Source organism: Galeopterus variegatus, unplaced genomic scaffold (genome assembly GCF_000696425.1).
Source record: "Galeopterus variegatus unplaced genomic scaffold, G_variegatus-3.0.2 Scaffold630, whole genome shotgun sequence".
In the NCBI taxonomy this organism is placed as follows: Eukaryota; Metazoa; Chordata; class Mammalia; order Dermoptera; family Cynocephalidae; genus Galeopterus; species Galeopterus variegatus.
This window is the reverse complement of record NW_007726741.1, coordinates 523410-548291: the sequence shown is the minus strand read 5'-3', so window position 1 is coordinate 548291 and position 24882 is coordinate 523410. Positions and strand designations below refer to the sequence as shown.

The following is a 24882-nucleotide window of genomic DNA, read 5'->3' as shown; positions in this document are numbered from 1 at the left end:
CGACACTGAGGGTTGCGATCTCGTTGCCGGTCCCAGTCTGGTACAGGCACGACACTGAGGGTTGCGATCTCGTTGACTGGCTGAGCGAGGTGCGGGTGCAACACTGAGGGTTGCGATCTCGTTGCCGGTCCCGGTCTGGTACAGGCACGACACTGAGGGTTGCGATCTCGTTGCCGGTCCCAGTCTGGTACAGGCACGACACTGAGGGTTGCAATCCGTTGCCGGACATGAAAAAAAAAAAAGGGAAAAAAAAAAAAAGAATAGCTATTATCACCAAGACAGAAAATAACAAATGCTGGTGGGGATGCAGAGAAAAAGGAACTCTCTGACGTTGCTGGTGGGAGTTTAAATTGATATAGCCACTGTGGAAAGCAGTATGGAGGTTCCTTAGAGGTCTAAAAATAGAGCTACCCTTCAACCCAGCTGTCCCACTGCTGGATATATACCCAAAGCTAAAGAACAAGTATATGAAAAGGATACCTGCACTCCCATGTGCATCGCAGCACTATTCACAATAGTCAAGCGATGGAATCAATGTAATGTTCATCAACAGATGAATGGATAAAACAACTGTGATGTGCGTATGTATACACACACACACACACACACAATGGAGTACTACTCAACTAAAAAATATATCCTATCATTTGCAACAACATGAATGCAACTGTAAACCATCATGCTAAGTGAAGTAAGTCAGGCACAAAAAGATAAATACCAACCACATGGTGTCACTGGTGGCATCAAAAACAAAAAAAGTGGTTCTCATAGAAGTAGACATTAGAATAATGGTTACCTAGGGCAGAAGCGTTGAGTGTAAAAGAAACATTAGACTAATAGTACAAAACTATTCTATCTACCTAAAGTGAATCATTGTGTAGTATATGCATGTATTGAAACAATATACTGTAACCCCACGAATACGTACAAATAAGTGTTAAAATATTTTGAATAATGAATAACCACCTTTTTTTCATTGATTACTATTTGTTTTTGTTTTCTATTTTATTGATACTATTTTCTTTTGCTTGTAGTTGGCCCTCCATATCCATTGGTTCTGCTTTCATGGATTCAACCAACTATGCATTGAAAATATTTGGGTAAAAAATAATTTTTAAAAAATACAGCAATGAAAAATAACAGAAAACAATATAAGAACTATTTACATAGCATTTACATTGTGTTAGGTATTATAAGTAATCTAGATATGATTTAAAGTATGGCAAGTGTAGAGGGTTAGAAATCTTGATTCTTATTTGATTATTAGATAGGGTTTTTAGGTAATGCATATATGGGACAAAAGTTCTCAGGAGACAGTGGTCTGTAGCTAGCAGACAAAACCCCATCTAATCAATTCTAATCACTGTTTAGGGATGGGATTATGTATTTTGATTCTTTAACATACTGATTGTTGTTAAAAGATGTTGAAAGAGTTGCTATAGGAAAAAATGTGAAAAACTGCTAAGGGCAAGCTGTTTGTTGGTGGAAACTTTAGAGACAATTATACTTAAATTTAATCATAAGAATAACTCTTGCTTAAATCATTTAAGGAGAGGGGATTAGATAGTGATCACAGTTTGATCAACTTAGCTTTTCACAAATTGTACTTTGGAATGTCACGTTGTTAATATAAATGATGTTACTAGTTTCTATCGTTTAAGGTATACTTAGCTGTAAATAACTTTTTTCACATTGCCCATGTCTCTGTGTCCTTTTGAAATGATTGCATCAACTGATTTTTCTTGTGAAACTTCCTTGTCTTTATAGTAAAAACAGAAGCTAACTTTGAATCGGGGCTGATATTTCTGTCTTTTTTTTTTTTTTTGCATTAATTAAATTAATTAAGTAATGTTGTGCTTTTAATTTCAAATTCCAGTTTTTCATTGCTGGTACACAGGAAAACAGTTAACTTTGTATATTAACCATTGTATTCTACAACCTTGCTATAATGGTTTATTAGTTCCCAGAACATTTTTTTCTTTGACTTTTTTGGGATTTTCTATAGAAGCAATTATGTCATCTGCAAATAAAGTCAATTTTATTTCTTCCTTCACCATCTGTAAACATTTTATTTTATTTTATTTCCTATTCTACTATTGTATCATTGCATTAGCTAGGACTTCTAGAATGGTGTCTAACAGGAGTGGTGAGAGGTGATGCTCTTGCTTCGTTCTCAATATTAGGGAAAGAAGCATCTCGTTTGTTACCATTAAGTATGATGCTAGGGGTAGGTTATTAATAGATGTTCTTTATCAATTTGAAGAAGTTCCTCTCGAAGAGTTTTTATCATGAATGAGTGTTGGATTTTGTTAAATGTTTTTTTCTGCATGTATTCACATGATCGTTTGTTTTTTCTTTAGCCTGTTGATAGGATGCATTAGCTGATTTTGAATGTTGGACCAGTCTTACCTGGAACAAATTCCACTACTTTGTTATGTATACATCTTTTTGTATATTGCTGGATTTAGTTTGCTAGTATTTTGTTGAGGATTTTTGTATCTATGTGAGAGGTTTGGGGCTATAATTTTCCCTTTTTGTTGGGTCTTTGTCTGGTTTTGGAATTAGTGCTGCCCTCATAGAATAGTTATGAAGTGTTTCCTCAAGAGATTGTAGACTACTTGTATCATTTATTCCTTACCTGTTTGGTAGAATTCAGTGAAATCATCTGGACTTGTTTTTTGTTTTAGAAGGTTGCTGTTATTTATTGGTTCTATTTTTTTAATCGTTATAGGCCTGCTCAGATCAAGTAGTTATCATGTGCTGTTGGATAGGTTATACCTTTAAAAGAATTGGTCCATTTCACTTAAATTATCAAGTTTGTGTATATGGAGTTGTTCATAATATTTCTTTGCTATCCTTTTAATGTCCATGGGATCAACAGTGATAGCCCTCTTTCATTTTTTGTTAGTAATTTGTGTCTCCTCTCTTTTATTCTTGGTTAGGCTGGGCAGAAGTTTATGTTTTATTGATTTATTTTTTTCATTTCTGTATTGATTTTCTGTTTTACATTGCATTGATTTATCCTGTAACTTTTTTTTTTAATTTGCTTATTTTCGATTTAATTTGCTTTTCTTTTCATAGTCCTAAGGTAGATGCTTAGGTTATTGATTTTATATTTTTTCTTTTCTAGTGCATTCAATGCTGAATTTCTAAGCACTGCTTTTGCTGTATCCCACAAATTTTGATAAGTTATATTTTCATTTTAGTTTCAGAATTTTTAAAATTTCTCTTGAGACTTCATTGACTCATGTGTTATTTAGAATTATGTTTATTCTCCAAATATTTTGGAATTTTATAGCTGTCTTTCTGTTACTGATTTCTAGTTTAATTCCACTGTGGTCTGAGAGCATACTTTGTATGATTTCTATTCTAAATTTGTTAAGATGTGTTCTGGCCTAGAATGTGGTTGTCTTGGTGATTGTTCCATGTGAGCCTCAGAAGAAGTAATGTGTATTATGCTGTTGTTGGATGAAGGATTCTATAAACATCAACTAGATCCAGTTGGTTAATGGTGCTGTTTATTTCAATTATATCCTTACTGATTTTCTTCCCACTGGATCTGCCAATTACTCGTGGAGGGATGTTGAATTCTTTTACTGAGATAGTAAATTCATCTATATTTGTTCTTGCAATTCTGTAGCCTTTTTGCTGCTTGTATTTTGACACTTTCTTATTAGCAGCATACACATTAAAGATCATTATGTCTTTTTGGAGAATCGATCCCTTTATTATCATGTAACACCACTCTATGTCCCTGATAATTTTTCTTGCTCTGAAGTATGCTTTTCCTGAAGTTAGCTATTCCACCTTTCTTTAGATTAGTGTTCACATGGTATATCTTTTTCTATCCCTTTGCCTTTAATTTATATTTAAAATGGTTTCCTGTAGAGAACATGTAGTTGGGTCTTTTTTTGTTTTTTCTGACAGTATCTATCTTGTAATTGGTGTATTTAGACCATTCACATATGTTTTAGTCCGTTTTGTGTTGCTATAACAGAATTACCTGAGACTGGGTAATTTATAAAGAAGAGAGGCTTTATTTGGCTTATGATTCTGGGACAGCTCCATCTGGCATGGGCCTCAGGTTGCTTCCACTCATGGCGGAAAAGTGGCAGCAGCCAGCAGGTACAAGCAGATCACATGGCGAGAGGAAGCAAGAGAGAGAGGAAGCAAGAGAGAGAGAGAAGGTGCCAGGGTCTTTTTAAGCAAGGAGCTCTCGTGGGAACTAATAGAGTGAGAACTCACTCATTTATCCCCCCTTCCCCCAGGGAGAGCATTAATCCATTCATGAGGGATCCGCCCCCATGACTCAGTCAGTTTCCAACCCTGCCATATAGGAGATCAAATTTCCACATGAGTTTTGGAGGGGACAACACATCCAAACTCCATCAACATATAAAATGATTATTGGTTTAGTTGGAATATCAGATATAATTATAACTGTTTTGTTTGTTGTTCTTGACCTTTTTTCTTCTTTCAGTTTTGTTTTGCTTTCTTTGGTTTTAATTGAACATTTTTTATGATTACATTCTTTCTCTTCTCAGCATATCAAATGTACTCCTGTTTAAAATGTTTTTAGTGGTTTTCCTAGTTTGCAATATACATTTACTACTAATCTAAGACGAAGGCTTCAAAAAGTTCATAGAAAATGCATACAGTAATAAACAGCATTGATTGTAAGGTTTTTGGGCCCAAAATCATACTATCTTGCTAGTACATGTCTGAACAGGATCTAGTTCGAGGCACTAAGAAGGATAAGACATCAGTTTGAAAGGAGCCCCTGTCAGAGTAACATGAATTCTACTAAGACTGAAAAAGAAACAAACATCACATTTATTTTGAAGCTTGGGTGGAAGAATGGTTAAATCATTGATGCTTTCTGACAAGTTCATGGGGTCAATGCCCCAATAAATCAGCAGTTTACAAATGGATAACTTGTTTCAAGAAGGGACGAGGTGACGTTGAAGATGAAGCCCACAGTGGCAGGACATCCACAACAACATGTGGGGAAAAATTAATCTTCTTTGTACCATAATTGAAGAGGACTGATGATTAACAGCAGAAACAATAGCCAGCACTATAGACAATCTCAATTGGCTCAGCTTACACAATTCTGACTGAAAAGTTACAGTGGAACAAATTTTTCTCAATGGATGCCAAGACTCTTGCACCCAGATCAGTTGCTGACAAGAGCAGAGCTTTCAATGGAAATTTTCAACAAGCAGGATCAACATTCTGAAGCATTTGTTCAAAGAATTCCAACAGGTGATGAAACATGGCTTTACCAGTACAATCCTGAAGACAAAGTACAATGAAAGTTGTGGCTACCAAGAGATAAAAATGGTCCAGTCAAAGCAAAAGCAGACTGATCAAGAGCAAAGGTCATGGCAACAGTTTTTTGGGATACTCTAGGCATTCTTCTTGCTGACTTTCTGGAATGCCAAAGAATGATAACATCTACTTATTCTGAGAGTGTTTTCAGAAAGTTAGCTAAAGCTTTAGCAGGAAAACACTCAGGAAACCTTCACTAGAGAGTCCTTCTCCACCACAACAATGCTCTTGCTCATTCCTCTCACCAGTCAAGGGCAACTTTGCAAGAGTTTCAATGGGAAATCATTAGGCATCCACCTTCCTATTCTGATTTGGCTCCTTCTGCCTTCTGTTTGTTTCCCAATCTTAAAAAGTCTATAAAGGGCACCCATTTTTCTTCAGTTAATAATGTAAAAATGACTGCATTGGCATGGTTAAATTCTCAGGAGACTCAGTTCTTTAGGGATGGACTAAATGGCTAGTATCTTCACTTACGAAAGTGTCTTGAACTTGATGGAGCTCATGGTGAGAAATTTTTTATCTTTTAATTACATTTTGCACAAACTCTTTGAAATCTGCTTATATACGGCTTCATGGGTAGTGGAGGTTCCTTATTAACAGGATACTAGGGGAGTTCAGAAAGTTCATGGAAAAGTAAAGTTAAAAGATAGTACAAATCTTTTCATGAACTTTTTGAAGTACTCTCCTATTTCCTATTTCTTCCTTCCATCCTTTATAACACTGATGGTATTAATTTTATTTATCCAAAGGCTATTATCACTAAATACGTTATTGCTATTATTGTTTTAATCAAGCTGTTATCTGTTAGATCAATTAAAAATGAGAAAAATAAGATTTTATTTACCTTTACATATTCTCCAACAATATTCTTTCTTTATGTTTATTCAGGTTTCTAACCTATATCATTTCCTTTCTCTCTGAAGGACTTTTAACATTTCTTGCAAGGCAGGTCTTCTGGTAACATATTTCGTCAATTTTTGTTTGAGAAACTATTTCTCCACTTTTGAAGGATAATTTTGTTGTAAACAAAAATCTGGGTTGGTGGGCTTTTTCTTTTAACTCTTCAAGTATTTCACTCCACTGTTTCCTTGCTTGCATGGTTTCCAAAGAGGTGTTCAATGTAATTCTTACCCTTTTTCCTCCATAGGAGAAGAAATTCCTCCAATGGGAATTTTTAGGTTTATTTAAAGGCACACTGAATAAATTCTTAATTTTTTGATCCTATATTTGAGGTTCCTAATGATTATGATCTTTTGCCTATTTTTGAGAAAGACCAAGGAAAGTTGGAGAAGCTTTTTAACTCTTTGAGTAAATACTCTCTGAGTGGTCATAATCTCATAATAAGGGAGCCCAAAATAATGCTCATAGTATGTACCTAATCAGTAAATATTTATTGAATTTAACTGTCAAAAACTCAATATTAGAAAACAGGGAAATCAGGGGATTGGTTTCATGTGCACACCCATGTACAAACTGGAAGACTCATTTTAGTGATACATTTTAAATTGATTTTTTGTAGTGGTATCTCTTTATTCCTTAAGCTCAGACCATCCTGTTCACTTCTAAAAACAAGAATATTTCACAGAGTGCTAGGAGACAGTTTAAAGTAACCCTCCAAAATTGTATAATACACAGTGTGAGACTTTGGAAAAAAGCTCTGATAGCAGTCAAGTGACTTATTTAAAAAATGTTTCTTTCTCATTAAAAATATAGTGCTCATTATTAAAGACTTAGTCCTGGGTTTTCCAGTATGGTACTTGGTAGCCACTAGCCTGGTGTGGCTACTAAAAAATTGACATGTGATTAATCAAAATTGAGATGTTCAGTAAGTGTGAAATACACACTAGATTTCTAAGGCTTAGTACAAAAAAATATAAAATATTTAATATTTTAATATTGATTACATGTTGAAATTATAGTTTTTTAAATATATTGTTTAATAAAATTTGTTAAAGTTAATTGCACTTTTTATTTACGTATTGGCTACTAAAAAATTTGTAGTTGTTTATTTGGTTCACATATTTCTTTTTATTTATTTATTTTTATTTTTATTTGTCAATATACAATGTAGTTGATTTTCATGTCCCTTTATCAATTCCTCCTTTTCCCCCCTCTCTCTCTCTCCCGCCCCTGTCAACATCATATCTGTTTACTTAACAAGTTCAAGGAATTATTGTGGTTCACATTGTATTTCTATTGGATAGTGTAGGCTTAGGCAGTTCACAGAGTAGTAATAGTAAAAGTGAAAATCATGTATAAACACCACCACCCAGAAATAATACTAACGTTTTACTCCCAAATCTCCCAGGTTTTGTTTTGCATGGATTATTGAATGATGACTACACACATATGTATTTATTCTCATCACCAAGCACACCCTACAGGCACAGACATTAATTTTTATGGACATTGTTTCCTGTCAGTAAGTATACCATTATCAATGGACACATTATATGGATTTACCAATATCTGAGGGACAGACAGGTTTTTTGTTTCTCTTTTCTTTCTTTTTCCCCCCTAATGTAGTATTGCAGGGTGTACACACACACTTTTTCTTCACAGACTTGATCGGTTATTTTACAATGAGGATTTCCAGGAAACAGGTTTTCTCGGTTGAAGGGTGAGCAATTTTTAAATTTTATTTTGCCTTGCCAAATTGCACTTTCCAGTAATTTGTACGTTTTATAATGATAATTTAGTGTATTCTTTGTAGTTCTTCAGCATGCCCAATTCCCATGTAACATTAAACAAATATAAATGGCAGTATTTTGTGTATTTGATTCCATAAAAATGTTCTCACTTTTAAAGTATGATTTATCTGAATGGTAGACATGTATTTTTCTAAGTACTCATAGAGGCATCTCAATTTTAAAATGAAAGTGAATAAATGAAAAGATGAACATAACAATGTTTTATGATCAAGCTATGTATCTACCTTCAAAGTGAGGGTTGCATTAATATTTATTGTTAATAAGAATTTTCTCCCTAATTTATCTAGCTGTCTTGAAACAAGATCATATCAAGCATAAGAAGTCATTAGTGTGCTACCACATGTGGCAAAATAATTCTACCTGTGGGCTGGGCCACTGGGTCATGAGTCTGCACTCGCTCACCTCTTTCCCTGTGCTGTGCTGGTGACTCTCCTGTCAGTGCAGTTGAGTGGTTGGCAGGCCACCTGTGTGGTGGCTGGGGCTGCTGCTGTGGCAGTGAGCCGCCCTTGCAGCAGCAGTGGCTGTGGTGGACCACCTGCGCAGAAGCAGAATCTGTAGTAATGGTGGGGACTACCTCCAGCTCCTTCTGATATCCCAGGATTCAGGGATTCACTTCTGCCCTCTGCCGAGGAGGTGCCTCCACAAATACTACATTACAGTCTACATTTTTTTTAAAAAAATTCATTCAGCATATCTAGTAAGAATACATGAAACAATCACAGGGAAGATATCACTTAATTACCTACCCCACCATTTCCCTCACTGCCAAAATACCCACAAAATTAAAATTTTTACTCGTTGAAAAAACAAGTCACTTTTACAACAGTTTTAAATGTAAGCCAAATTTTTAAAAATCGTCTTTCAAAGACTTAAAACTTCCAAGACAGAAACCAGCAGCATTTTTCATATATTCCAGTTTTAGTATTGTAATACCTGATTTTTTATCTGAAAGATAAGCTTACTGATTTTCTTCTGGAGACATAATGTACTAGCACTTGACTAGTTATCGTTTCTGTTTGCTGAAGTCAAAATTCTTCAAAGACACAAAAACTTTCTTCTTGAAGAAGCATAAGGGTCTTGACAACATTATCTTTCCCCTGCTGCTTTCGATGTATATATATGTTGTGTGTTATAATGAGGCCCAGGAAACTTTAAGATGATGCAAACTTCTAATAACCTAAGCTTCCCTTTCTTCAATTGCCAGTTTCTCCTTTAATTCATAAAAGCCATACTGAGAATATATATAAAATTAACAGATGCCCCTTGATCACCTGTTCCCTATGGTCTAGCACTCAGAAAACTTCTTTCATAGTGGACAGATACCCATGGTCAGATGCTCTTCTGGAGACTGGAGTGAAAAGGATTAAGTTCCTTATTTCACCTTATAAGCCTGTGGGGTCAATATTGTGTAATGGTGGATTGCACAGGCTTGGGAATCAAAGCCAGCCACTGAGGTCTTCTTTCTGGCTCTGGGAGTTATTAGCTGTATGACCCAGGGGAGGTCTCTTCATCTAAGGCTTAGTTAATTCATCTGGAAAAAAAATAATTTAAGCAAGTTGTATCTAAAGCACATAATTGAGTGTTGAATAACAAAGGAACCTCTTCTTATTTATGAAGAATCATAAAGAAGTGATTGACAATATCAGCCAGGCTAATTTCCAGTGTTACATGGGGACAGGACCTCTGAAGTTGATTCTCACCATTCAGGGACTAAGGCTTTCTACAGGATACAAAACGTACATCTATTTTTGGCTGTTGTGCTCTTAAAAATATCTGTGTACCATATTACCCTGTTAATGGTTTTCCCCACATTTACAAAATGGCAATAAGCATGGTGTAAATATTAAACCCCAAAGTCTCTTTTACCTCCAATCTTTAATTAAAACCTAGCAAAGAAAAATAAAATCATTTGTAATAGTATTTACCCTAAAAACTACATAATTGTATATTGACCCAAGGTCATCCTATCTTTATATCTGTTATTTAGGATTAGCAAATTGGAGTAGGAGAAGTAATATATTTCAATAAAAATATGTTCTACCTACTGCTTTGAGGTTTGTTACTAAACAGTGTCTGATTACATATGTAACACATCAGTCAAAAAACAAAGACCGCCCCCCAGGGGTGCTTTTTTTTTTTTTATGATCATTGATATATACATCTAATATAGTGTACCAAAGAAAAAAAATAGCACATTGTGCTAGAATTAGGTAATTTGTAGCTTTCAATCAAAAGTTTTATAAACACGTTTTACTTAATATCATTTCTCTCAAAATGAAAATATTAAGCCAATTTTATATGCCAATGTCAGCCTTAAATCATCTAATAGAGGGAAATTTTTGGAAAGTATATAAAGGCTTCACATAAATAAAAAATGCTATTTATTTAGTGCATACAGTTATATGACCTGCACTGTACTAGCTGACTATTATTTAGTCTTCTCAACAATTGACCTCCTACAGTTGAAGAAACAAACTAAGAAAGGGTAAATAACTTGCCCAAAGTTAACAGCTTACCAGTTGCTAAACTGGTATTAGCTTGCTCTTTGCCCTGCATCCTGCTGCCAAGGACTTTTCATAAGGGCTCCTTGTAAAAAACTAAAAGTACATGAAATTTAGAATTTTATTTAAATGATACTTTTTTATGAAAGAGTTGTGCCAAAACTTTGTGAGGTTCTATGAATTTATAAAAGCAATGAGATTCGGTGAAGAGATGAATTTGTAACTCCTTGTGATTCATGTACTTTAAAAATAATTATTATTTTGGTAAAGTGCTACATAAGAAATATACCGGGATAAAAAAATATTCTTTTTAAAGCTGGTCTTTGGTTTTCTGTTTTTATATTATACTCTGTTGGTATCTGAAAAGCCACATCTTGATTTTCAGAAATGGCAACAGTATCCAAAAGTAGAATTTGGATATAAATGAGAAACTAAAAGTTTACTCTTAAAAAAAGAGGAAAAAAAAAAAAAAAAAACCTTGGCAAGAAAAAAGGATACCCTTAACAAACTGAAAAAAATCAACATTACTGTTTAGGAAACAAGTTAAAAATCAGCTCTCTCATTCACTATTAGTGAGATCATAAATTGGAACAAAATTTTGGAAGATAATTTTGCAATATATATCTAAGTTGACATATATATACCCTCACACCTGCAATTCCATTCCATCCTGGCAAAAGTGTGCCAACATACTAATGTGCATGATACTAAGTACAAAATTTTTGATAGAGAAAAAAATACAGAAAAAATGCCAGTCAATAAAACTTCCTAAAAATATTGTTATATAGTTGTACAGTGGAGTATGATGTGGTCACTACAAAGATGTACAGATATGGACAGACACCCAAAATATCTTGTCATGTGGGAAGAGCAAGATACAGAATATTATGGACAGCATAGCCAAATACTGTGTTAAATATATATACACATGCATTTGCTTCCATATTCCCAGGAAATTTACAGAATTATACACAAGGAACTATAACCGGGAGTTATCACTGGTAAAAGAGGAAGGGAAGGGGACTTTCAGTTTTCTGTTTTGTATTATTTTACCATGAGCAGCAACGATGTTATACGAATAAGAAACATTTCAAACTAACATAAAAGACTACACAGTATTTCAATTTTTAAAAAATTATTAGAGCTTAAAAACAAAATAATATAAAGTTTAAACAGAAAGAAATGAGTTTTGTAATGAGTAAAACATTTTCCTTTATCCTCACAGGAAATTTAATGCCTGAAAAGTTGAAGATCTATGTGAACTTTACTATAATCCAAGAGCACATAACAGACTGTGGATTTGGCATATCTCAAACAGTACCACTGCTTTGTGGCTTCATCTTTATTTGTTTCCAAATAGAAGTCTGAGGCAAGGGGAAAGGAAGGAGGTGTCAGTAACATCTGCTGGTTGGACCAGGTGAGGCATTCAAGTACAACCTCTCTGTGGCTTTAACAGGAAGGTGAAAGCCAATTGTGATGGTCCTTTTTTTTTCCTTGTCGATCTAGCTAAAGGTTTGTTAACTTTCTTATCTTTTCAAAGAACCAGCTTTGGTTTCATTGCGTTTCTCTATTGTTTTTTCTATTCTTTATTTTATTAATTTCCACTCTAATCTTTATTATATGTTTCCTTCTGTTTGCTTTAAGTTTAGTTTACTCTTCTTTTTCTATTGTCTTAGGTGAAGGTGAGATTGAGATTTTTAAAAATATAGACATTTATAGTTATACATTTCTTACTCAGCCCTATTTTACCTACATCCCAGAATTTTTGGTGTTGTGTCTTTATTTTCATTCATCACAAAATATCTTCTAATTTCTCCTGTGTTATATCTTTGACCCATTGGTTGTTTAGGAGTTTCCTCATTGATTTTTGCATATTTGTTTGTTTCTTTAATTTATTTCTATTATTTATTTCTAATTTTATTCCATTATTATTGGAGAACATACTTTATATTACTTGTATACTTTTAAATTTATTGAGGTTTGTTTTAAGGCCTAGCATATGATCTGTTCTGGAGAATGATCTATGCACCTTGAGAGGAATGTATATTCTTCTTTATTTAGGTGGAGTGGTCTATAGATGTCTGTTAGATAAACTTGGTTTATAAAGCTGTTCAAGTCTTCTACTTCTTGGTTAATCTTTTGCCTAGTTTATTCATTTTTGATCATGGAGTTTTGAAGTGTCCAACTGTTAGTGTTGAATTGTATATTTTTCTCTTCATTTCTGTCAGATTTTGCTTCATGGATTTTGGTGCTCTGTTTTTAGGCATATACATGCTTATAATTGTTATATCTTTCTGATGAGTTGACCCTTTTGTTAATATAAAATGTTCCTCCTAGTCTTTAGTAATTGTTTTGTTTCTAAGCCTATTTTGTCTGATATTCGTATAGCCATTCCAGCTTTCATGTGGTTGCTGCTTGCATAGTACATGTTTTTCATCCTTTCACTTTCATCCTATTCATAACTTTTAAACTAAAGCATGTCTCTTGAGGACAGTGCAGAGTGGGATCTTGTTCTATTTTTAATCTGTTCTGAAAAGTTCTGCCTTTTGATTGAATTACTTAATTCAATCACACTTAATGTTATCATGGATAAAGTTGGATTTACATCTGCTGTTTTACTTTTTGTTTCTTATGTATCTATGTATCTCATGACTATTTTGTTACTCTATTCTCCTTTCCCCTTCCTTTTACATTAAGTAAATATTTTTATAATCTAGCATTTTAATTTTCTTTATATTTTTATACTATATTTTTTGGAATTTTTTTCCTTGGTGGTGCTATAGGGTTCACCATAATAATTTTAGCTTCAGATTAAGACTAAATTCCAGTGAGATATAGCAACATTACTCTTACATAGATTTATTCTCTTTTTCCCCTTTTTCTGGTATTATTATTATACATTGCATCTATAAATATTACAAACCAAATGATATATTGTTATGCTTATTACTTTATATAATTTCTTTTAAAGAAGCGTATTTAATTATATCCCTTGTATTAATATTTTAATTTCTCATACCAGTTTTCTCATTTGTCCTGTGGATTCAAGTTACTATCTGGTGTCATTTCCTTAGTCCAGGGCAGCTCTGCTTCTGTCCATCTTCCTTGTGCTGTTATTAGCAAACATGTTATGTTTCTATACTCTATAGGTCCAAGAATATAGTACACATATATTATTTTATACAGTGGTTTCTTAAATCAGTTAAGAAGGGAAAAAAGAAAAAAATATGCATTTATACTGTCTTTTATAATTACATAGTGATTTTCTTAGTGTTCTTTGTTGTTTCATGTGGATTCAAATTACTGTGTGGGGTTCACTTGCTTTTAGTCTGAGGAACTTCCTTTAGTACTTTTTGTAAGGCAGGACTGCTGTGAACAAACTCTCAGTTTTTGTTTACCTGGTATTGTCTTTATTTTACTTTCATTTTTTAAATATAGTTTTGTGGGCCCAAGGCATGGATCTGGGGACTGGACTCCCCCTCCCACAACCAGGTATACCACCAGTGCCACAGAGCCCACCCAGGCACCCAAGGTATGGAGCCGGGAACCAGACACCCTGCCTACAACCAGGCACACCGCCAGTGCCATGAAGCATGCCAAAAACATCACCTCCATGTGGGTGGCCCATCACAGCCACCACAGTAACTGCAGCTGCCACAAAAGTGGCTAGATGTCTCAACCACCATGCAGATGGTCCACCAGCCACTGGAGTGCATTGACACAAGGAGAGTCACGAGCAGAGACCAAAGAAAAGAAGAGGATGTCTCTCTCCACAAAGCCCATTCCAGAGTGACAGAAGAAGCATCTGCTCTACGATAATATTGGGGGACCTGAACACACCTCTCAGCATTGGACAGATCATCTAGGCAACAAATCAGCAGATCATCTAGGCAACAAATCAGTAGAGTAACCATTACTCTTTCAGAGGGAGAGAAGAAATCTAGGGTTATCAGTGGTGGGAGGGGGGACGGAGGAAGAGGATGGGGAGAGATTGGACAAGGGGCATAAAGAATAAGTGCAATTTATAACAATATATATACTAGTGATATTGATTTGATCCACATATGTCAACATTAGACCCCCAAAATATGTATAATCAATTATGATTCAATAAAAGTTTTTCTAAATAAATAAATAAAATATAGCTTTGCTGAATATGGGATTTCTTGTTGACAATTTTTTTCTTTGTGAACTTTATATATGTTATCTCTCTGTCTACTAGACTCCATTGTATCTTTTTTTTTTCCTTTTTTTTTTCCTTTTTTTTTTTTGTCTTTTTTTTTTCGTGACCGGCAACGGGATCGCAACCCTCGGCGTTGCGCCCACACCTCGCTCAGCCAGTGAGCGGCTGGTCTGTATGTGGGATCTTTTTTCCTTTTTTTTTTTTGTCTTTTTTTTTTCGTGACCGGCAACGGGATCGCAACCCTCGGCGTTGCGCCCACACCTCGCTCAGCCAGTGAGCGGCTGGTCTGTATGTGGGATCCGAACCCTCGGCAGGAGCGCCACCGCGCTCCCACGCGGCGCACTGTAGCAGTGCACCACCGGGCCGGCCCAAGACTCCATTGTTTCTTATGAAAAGTCAGCTCTTAATCTTATTGAGATTCCTTTGTTAGTGACAAGTCACTTTTCTCTTGTTGATTTTAAGATTTTCTTTTGTCTTCATCTTTCAGCATTACACTACAATGTGTGTCTTTTTTAGATATCTTTGCATTCATCCAACTTGGAGTTTGTAGAACTTTCTTGGAGTGTAGATCAGAGTTTGTTTTGTTTTGTTTTGTTTTAATTTTGGTGTTTTCAGCCATTATTTATTTGAATATATTTTCTGGCCCTTCTTTTTCTCTATTCTCCTGCTGGTAATCCCGTTGCATATATTTTGGCTTATTTAATAGTCAAACATTTCTCTGAAGGTCTCTTCCTTTTTCATTCTTTTTTTTCCCTCTGATCTTCAAATTGCTTAAACTCTGTTGTGAAATTTTCTAATTCTCCTGCTAGTTTTCATCTACTATTGGGCCTTTCTAGAGAATTTTTCACTTCAGTTATTGCATTTTCAACTCTATAATTTCCAATTAGTTCTTTTTTATAATTTCTATGTCTTTATTAATATTCTCTATTTTTTTAGATGTTACCACAATGTCTTCCTTTATTTCTTTAATCATGGTTGACTTCAGTTTTTAAAATATATTTATAATGACTACTTTGAAGTCTGTCATCTGGTTGTTCTCACAGGACTAGATGTCACAAGTATCTTTTATTGCTTCCTTTTTTTCTTCTTCACTGTATGGGCAGTTGTTCCTATTTCTTGCATGTCATGAAAGTTTTCTTGGGAACTGAACACTTTAGATAATACTTTGCAGTAACTCTAGGTACTTGTTCCCTACCCACCCCAGGGCTTCTCATTGTTACTTATTTGTTTATTTGTTTTGTGACTGCCTGGATGTTTTAGTAGTGATGTGTATTTCTCTCAGTAATTTAAGGCCTCTGATGTTTCTCCTCAGGAATCACAGCCTATAGTATGCTATAATCAATCCAAGTTTACCATGATTTTCTCAGGTCTCAATTTACCTCTTTCTCTGACCACGCCCAGCTATTGAGCTCCACTAATTCATGACTAATTGCTCTTTTGTTTTCAACAATGCCCTGAAAAATAAATTGCTTTATAGCGTAATACAATCAAATTCAGTCTTTTTTGAAGGAATAGTTCCGAAGACCAGTGTTCAAAATTTGTCCTGACTCCTCCAAGCTGTGCCTTTTTCAGATTTTCTCCGGGAAACTAGCCAGCCAATAATTTAGTCTCTATGTCCAATGAATCTACTAATCTTCTCTCACGTGCCTTTTATCACAATCTCCACTGTTTTGTTTTTTGTTTGTTTGCACTTTCTTTTGGTTTTGATGAGTGCCCAGGACAAGGATTGAACCCTGGACCTTAGTGTTATGAGCACCATGCTCTTATCAACTGGGCTAACCATCCAATTAATTTATTAGAAGTAATAAAGGTCAGAAGAGAAATGAGAGACTAGGAAAAAATACAAAATATTAACAAAACTAAGGGTTTTTTTGAAAAAATAAAATCAACAAACCTTTAGCAAGACTAATTTTAAAGAAAGAGAAATTTCTGATACCACAGAAATACAAAGGATCCTAATAGATTATTATGAACAATTATACACCAACAAATTGGGTATCCTACAAATAACAAGTAAGGACTTTGAATTGGAAATTTAAAAAATCTTTCATCAATGAAAAGTCCAGGATCTGACAGCTTCACTGATGAATTGTACAAAACATTTAAAGAACTAATATCAATTCTTCACATTCTCTTCCAAAAAGTCAAAGAGGAGAAAATACTTCCAAACTCTTTATAAGGTAATCATTAATCTGATACCAAAGCCAGATAAGAAAACTATAGGCCAATATCTCTTATGAACTAGATGCAAAAATCCTCAATAAAATACTACTAAAGTGAATTCAAGAACACATTAAAAGCATCATACACTATGACCCAGTGGGATTTATCCCTGGGATGCAAGGATGATTTAATATGAACTGCTCAATAAATGTGATATGTCATATCAACAGAATGAAAGACAAAAACCATATGATTGTCTCAGATGCAGAAAAAGCATTTGACAAAATGGAACATGCTTTCATGATAACTCTCACCAAATTAGATATAGAAGGAATGTACCTCAAAACAATAAAGTCTATATATGATTAGCCCACAGCTAACATTATATTCAGTGGTGAAAAGTTGAAAGCCTTTCCTCTAAGATCTGGAACAAGGCAAGGATGCCTACTATGACTATTTGCTGTAGATTGGATGCCCCCGTTCCCCAACCTCAATGAGGTTTAATCCCCTCTGTAAATGTTGAGTGTGGAAAATCCTATTATGGTAATTGAAAGGTGGGGCCTTGAACAGATGATTAGATTCTATGACCATGCTGTAGTGAATGACTTAATAATGGTGGTCAGGGGCATGGTTCTGAGGACTTTGAAAGAAGAGCACATGAGAGTTTAGTCTCTCTCTGCTCTGCCATTCTCACCATGTGACACCCTTGGGTCACTGTCACCACCACCAAGACCCTCACTAGATCTGTTCCCTGTACTTTGGACTTCCCAGTCTCCAAAACACTAAGCAATAAATTTTATTTTCTTTATAAATTACCCAGTTCCAAGTATTTTGTTATAAGCAACAGAAACAGACTAATACACTATCCAACATATATTAGAAGTCATTGCCAGAGCAATTAGACAAGAGAAATAAATAAAAGTCATACAAATAGAAAAGGAAATAGAATCACCACTGTTTGCTGGCTACATGATCATATATAGTTTAAAGACTGCACCAAACAACTGTTAGAACTGATAAATGAATACAGTAAAGTTGCAGAATACAAAATTACCACACAAAAATCAGTAAGGTTTCTATACATTAACAACAAACTGTGTTTTGTCAATTATAGAACTCCATTTACAATAGATAAAAAATAAAATACTTAGGAATAAATTTAACCAAAGACTTAAAAAACCTTTACACCAAAAACTACAAAAGATTGGTGAATGAAATGGAAGATACAAATAAGTGAACAGATATCTTGTGTTTATGAATTGGAAGCATTAATATTGTTAAAACATCTATACTATCCAAAGTGATCTGCAGATTCAATGCAATCCCTATCAAAATTCCAATTTCATTTTTTATAGAAATAAAAAAATATATTAATAATTATATGGAACCACAAAACAAACAAACAAAATCCAAACATCCAAAATAATCACGAGCAAAAGAGGTACTAGCATAACAATAGACATATTCACCAATAAAACAGAATAGAGGGTCCAGAAATGAACCCAAACATGCACAGTCAATTGATTTATGACAGATGTGCCAAGAATACACAATGGCAAAAGGAGTGTCTCTTCAATAAATGGTGGTCAAAAAACTGGATCTCCACATGCAGAAGAAAGAAATTGGCCCCTTATCTCAAACTATAAGCAAAAATAGACAAATGGAATTCCATCAAACTAAAAAGCTTCTGCACAGCAAAAGAAACAACAGTGTGAAGAGACAATGTACGAATTGGAAGAAAATATTTCCAAGTTATGTCCATTAAGGGTTTAATATTCAAAATGTATAGGGAACTCAAACAACACAATAGCAAGAAAACAAATAACACAATTTTAAAATGGTCAAGAGACCTCAATAGACTTTTCTCAAAAGAAGATATACAAAGGTCCAATAGATATATATTTTTAAATGCTCAATATTGCTAATCATTAGGAAAATGTAAATTAAAACCACAGTGACCTATCACCTCAAACCTCTCAGAAAGAGTATTACAAAAAAAAAGAAAGGTAACAAGTGTTGGCAAGGATATTGAGAAAAGGGAATAATTGTACACTATGTGTTGGAATGTAAATTAGTACAATTATTATGAAAAACTGCAAAACTGCATAGAGATTCCTGAAAACTAAAAATGAAATTACCATATGATCTAGCAATCCCACTTCTGGGTATTTACATGAAAGATTTAAAATTGGTTTGTCAAGGAGAGTGTGCACTCCCATGTTAATTGCAGCTCTATTCATAAATGTCAAGTTATAGAATCAACATTTAGGCTATTTCCACATATTGTCTATTGTGAATAGTGCTTCAATGAACATGGGAGGGCTAATATCTCTTTGAAATCATGATTTCAATCCTTTCCGGTAAAAGCCCAGAAGTGGAAATTATTTCCAAAAGTAACAGTTCTATTTTGAATTTTTAAAGAACTTTCATACTGTTTTCCGTAGCAGCTGCACTATTTGTTATTCCCACCACAGTAAGCAAGGTTTCCAGTTTCTCTACAACCTTGCCAACACTTGTTGTCTTTTATTGATAGCAAAAAATTTGATAGCAGAAAATTATTTTTCTCACTATATTACTATACATTTTCCAGAGCAATAGAAAAAATAGGAAATAGATATAAGAGGGTACTTCAAAAAATTCATAGATTCATATGACCTTTTCATTCTATTTTTCCATGAACTTTTTGAAGTATCCTCTGGATGGATGGATAGATAGAAAGATAGATAGATATGTGTGTATATGTATATGTATACATCATATATATAAAGAGAGATTTATTATAATGAGTAATATAACTGGCTCACAGTTATGGAGACTGAGAAGTCCCAATATGTGCAGTCAGTAAGCTGGAGACCCAGGAGAGCCGATGGTACAGTTCCAATCTGAAGCCAAAGGCCTGAGGACCAGGAGAGCTAATGGTGTAGTTCCACGCAAGAGAAGACCAATGTCCCAACTCAAAGACAAAGCTTAATTCTTCCTTACGCTGCCTTTTGCTCTATTCAGGCCTTCAACAGTTGAATGTGATCCTTCACATTAGGGAGGACAATCTGCTTTACTCAGTCTACTGATTCAAATATTAATCTTATTCAAAAACCCTCACAGACACACTCAGATAAATGTTTAACCAACCACCCGGGCACTCTATGGCCCAGTCAAGTTGACACATAAAATTAACCATCATACGAGGTATCTTAGTGCAACAGATGCAATAAGCAGTCCTTATGATAACCTAAGAACTTTTACTTTCCAGAAATAGAGAAAAAAGTGTGCTATTTTAAGTTTGCACAATTATAGTTATACTACAAATAAAAATTGATGGCTTTCTGGGCCCTCAGAAGGGAACAAAGTGTCCAGTTCATGTATGAATTTTTAGTAACATTCAATTTTTTTCCAAGTTCTTGAGATCAGCATTAAAGACAAAGGTAGCAGTATCTTTATATATTTAATTCTCTGGTAGAAAACAAAAGCATAAAACTAACATTCTCTTTGGCACAAAATTTATCTTTCTGATTATTAAATCTTTATTCTATAAGTTTAAAATTATAATACTGTAACAGCTGCTGTTCAAGGTTTAGAATAAGCAAAATCGCAAAAAAAATAAATGGTACTAGATATTACTTTATATTTGGTATACGGGGCTTCATAATGGTTTCCTGGTTTTCTTTCCTTGATGAGATTATCATTTTCATGAATCACTTATGGCTTTTTTATTTGTATCACTTAGAGTTCCAAACCCAGTACTTAAGAAACTTTAGATTAGTTTATCTGTCTCCGGGAAGTCTTTCTAAAATGTGCTTAGAAATACATTTCTAATGTATAAGATCATGAGTTTCCCTCAATATGATTAGACAGCAGTCAAAATAATCTCTAAACAAGACAATTTTATTTTAGACATCTTTTGACATCAGTAGACAGGTGTTATTCCTCATTCCTTTTTAAAACTGCATGCTATCCCATTTAACAGATGTACTATAATTTATTTAACAATCCCCATGTTGATATACATGTAAGTTCTTTCTTTCTTTTTTTTTTTTTTTTTTTTTTTTTTTTTTTTGCTATTTATTTATTGAAAAGTTGACATTTTTCCTGTAGATTTCTCTAGGATCTGAATTATGATGATTACATTCCTGACATGTTGTTCAGCATTTTCTTTTACTCCTTATGTTTTCTGTGAATTGGCAGCTAGATTTAGAGGCCTGATCAGATTTCAGTTTGATTTCTGGGAGAATTATCCTTAGCTGATGTTGTATAGTTCGGCTTGCTGGAGCATAACATCTAGTTGAATCCCTTGCTGTGATGTTAGCAGCAACTGAGGAGCATTATCTCTATCCATTAATTCAATAGGAATTGCAAAATCACTATATTCTAATTCTATCATACCTTCTTCATTTATTGGCTTGAATGAAAAGAAACTAATCTCCTCCACTATTTGGTTACCTCGGGTATAGTTCATATCAGAAATGCAGAATAAATAGTTCTTTCCCATTATTTTCCAGTTTTCAGAGTGATAAGTTGGTTCCCTAATATCCTTTAAAGGTGGTCAATGAAGGGTTTTTTTTTTTTAAAGTATCATTTTAAACTCATGAATTTAAACATATTTGATGTATTTCAGCCCATTATTTCTTTAGTGATTTTCAAATTTTCACCTCTCTGGCAGTCAGAGACTCTTTAAGTTGGCTCATGAGTGCTTTTGATAGCCTTTTGCTTTATGGTTTAACAAGATATTTCAAACTCATCTTGTCTTAGACCTGGAATTGGACATTTTCATAAGGGTACCTCGTTTCTTTTATGGGTAAACGTTATTTCAATATTTAGAATATAGCAGATGGGTGGGTGCATTTTTAGTAGATTGGTCAATTTAACAGTTTTTCTTCCATGGGGCCAAAGAAAGCATTGAATGCCTGAAATTAGAATCAGTATACTTGTGGATTTGTGGATTAATGTCTCTGTAAATTGGTTAAAAAAAGAAAAAGAAAGAAAAGAAAAAAGAAGGGAAGACATGCAAATAAGTCTTCTGTATCTTCTACTAAGATCTGATGAAAAAATTACTAGTTTAAGGTTCAAAAGACTAGCTTCAAGGCTTAGGTACTTCTTTGGTATTAAGTAAGTCATTTTACTATTCTGAGTCATACATAATTTCTTCTACTTCAAAACAGAGATAATATTATCTACCACAGCTTTTATGAGGACCAGTACTGAAAGTACTTGATAATAATAGCTAACATTTTCTAGGGGGTTTCTATGTGCCAGTTCTTAAGCTGAGTATATACCTAGTTTATGCCACTAAATCTGTGTAAAAGTGGAAAAGATACCATTATTATCTCCCTTTTATAAAGGAGAACACTGAAGATTAGAGAGGCTGAGTATCTTGCTGTTTCCATGAAGGGAAGTTAGAATGATCCTGAGAAACTGAGATCATTAAATAGTTTAGGAGCTGGATTTCCTATCCAGGAACAATGAGGCAAATTAAATCCACAGAGAATGTACAGGTGGAAGATCTGGAAATTGATTGGACATAACCAGTAGTAGCTGCCCAAATTAAGAAAAATTTAAAATACATTAAATTCATGATCAAAAGCAGAGCAAATACATTTGGATTCAGTTACAAGAAGAGGAATACAAAGTCATGCTGGAAAGAAAACTTGGCAATGAGGATTCCAGGTTGAGCTCTTTTACAAACTGGCTGTTTGAGTTTGCCAAGAGATCTATTCTCTCCAGGACTCAGCTCTTCACAGGGGAGTTAGACTAGTGATTTCATAGGCTAATGTGCGAGGATAAGAGTAGAATAGTAATGCTTGAGAATGACTTTATAATAACTCACTATTAACATGCAAAGTAAAATAAAACAGCTTTATAACATATTTATGTTCCACTAATTCAGGTTTCTGAATCACTCATTGATTCCTTCATTGAACAAAGCTCGTTGAATACCTACCATGTGACAGGCACTCAAGCAATAGTGTTGCAGCAGTGAAAAAAATGAAGTCTCATGTTGCTAGTTTATATTCTAGTGAGGGAAAACAGAAAATAAATAAATGATATATACTATGTCAGATGGTGATAAATGCTACAGACAAAATAATAAACAAGGGACATTAATGGTGAAGGGAAATACTCAGTCCCAGTCTCTTTGCTCTTTCTTGAATACACCAGGCCCAGAACTAAATTTGCACCTGCTGATACATATGCCTGGAACACCCTTCCCCCTAAGTATCCTTAAGACTAACTCTCTCTCTTCTTTCAAATTTTTATTCAAAGGGCATCTACTGGATGAGGCCCAAGACAAGGAAAATTCCACCCTTTCCCACTCTGCTATTTTCTTTCCCATAGATCATATCTCCTTCTAACATATGATATAAATTGCTTATCTGTCTGTTTAACGTCTGTCTCTCCTGCCTAGAATGTAAGTTCCAAGAAGGAATGGCTCTTTGTTCTGTTCAAAGATGTATTCCAAAGTCTAGAAAGTTCCCAATAAGATGCAATGCTCGATAAATTGCTTAATAAGCAAATTGATCAATGAATGAATGCATGAATTAGGAGGATGATCTGGAAAGTCTTCTGAGGAGGTGACTAAATAATAAAGGTTGGCATTTAAAAATTGAAACTTAAGGAAAATTGTAATTAAATTGATAGAATATTATGTGGTCTTTAAAAATGATTTTTAAATGATATGTAGTAGGATTACAAAATATCTTGAAAACTACTTATGATATATGGGTAAGTGAAAAACACAGGATGCAAAAATATGCTTATACTCACATTATTATTACAACCACAGAAAAAAGTCTTTAGAAGAAATGTTAGAGAAAAGTAAGCTACAAATACCAGTATATGTTATAGTGATTATTGGTGTTTCTCTTTGTTATTTTTTCTACTTCACAATTTTTTTGTAATGTGTTTATATCAACATTGATATAAAAATTAATTTTTTAAAAAGTTAATCTATATAATGCTACCTCTCATTCATAGGATTTATAAAAGTTTCTTAGTCTTGTTTTGTTTGTATTTACACTTAGAAATTAGACCTTAACAATGCAATAACCTCTGACAAGCAGGGACCCAGAGTTGAAAAGAGCACACCTGCATCACAAATGTTTCTCAGAATGACAAAAGAAGCAGAGAAGGAGGTCTAATCAACTATCATTCCTTCTATAGCAGCATCATACCTATCTGGAGTTTACCTTCCAAGGAAATTGTCTCCAGGGGAAGGAAATACTATCAACTGAACGTGGCTGTCAAGAGAAAAACACGATGCATAAGTGATTGTTAGTAGATACATAGCATTAGGAAGAGGAAATTGCCCAAGACCCTGCTTTATCCTGAGCTTTTGCATTATTTTGGTGATCAAGAGATGGTTGAGGATCAGCAACACATATTCAGAGCCCAAGTATGCAAGAGATGTGTTATTCCACTCACCCCTCAGCATAATTCACTGAGGTAAGAATTATATTAACAAATGTCAAATGACAAGATGAAGAATATAAATAATTTTCCCAGGGTCACACAACTAGATAGGTGGCAAAACTGTAGTTCACAATAGATTCAAAGTGACTCTAAATACACTACTCAAAACTCACATATGGGGGAAGCAAAAACATCTAATATTTCTTGTAAGCTCCCTTTTCAACATACTATGGGCCTCTTAAATGTCATTAATCAAATCTTTTTTTAAATAATGATTTTTGCTTTCAAAATTACCAACTACATTAATAAGACTTCAGCTTCTGAATCTACAGGAGTGTCAGCCTAGGCAACCATGAATTTTATTCCAAAGATTTTCACGGTATTCAGACTGCCCAGGTGTGTGAGTAAAAAACTCATGGTGGGTGAGAGAAGTGCCATATTGGAATAGACGACTTTGCAATGAGTTGGAAACAGATCCTTTGCCTCAGTCCCTGCCCCCTCATGAAACCCACATCAGGAATGGCTCTCAATGAATACAAGTGAGAAGCAAAAGCCTACAGTGAACCTGAGGCTGGAACAAAAACTTGGC

The 24882-nt window shown here is 34.3% G+C and overlaps 1 protein-coding gene and 1 long non-coding RNA gene across 2 annotated transcripts in view; both read left to right on the top strand.

Annotated features, from left to right (window-relative positions):
* The window catches only part of WASL (Wiskott-Aldrich syndrome-like), a 201939-nt gene that overhangs the window by 3683 nt on the left and 173374 nt on the right, over nucleotides 1–24882 (top strand). The window lies entirely within an intron of this gene.
* LOC103588942 lies at nucleotides 1064–14020 on the top strand. Its single transcript, XR_550349.1, has 4 exons — nucleotides 1064–1100; nucleotides 7640–7753; nucleotides 11769–11960; nucleotides 13982–14020. It is a non-coding gene; the product is annotated as an uncharacterized LOC103588942 (long non-coding RNA).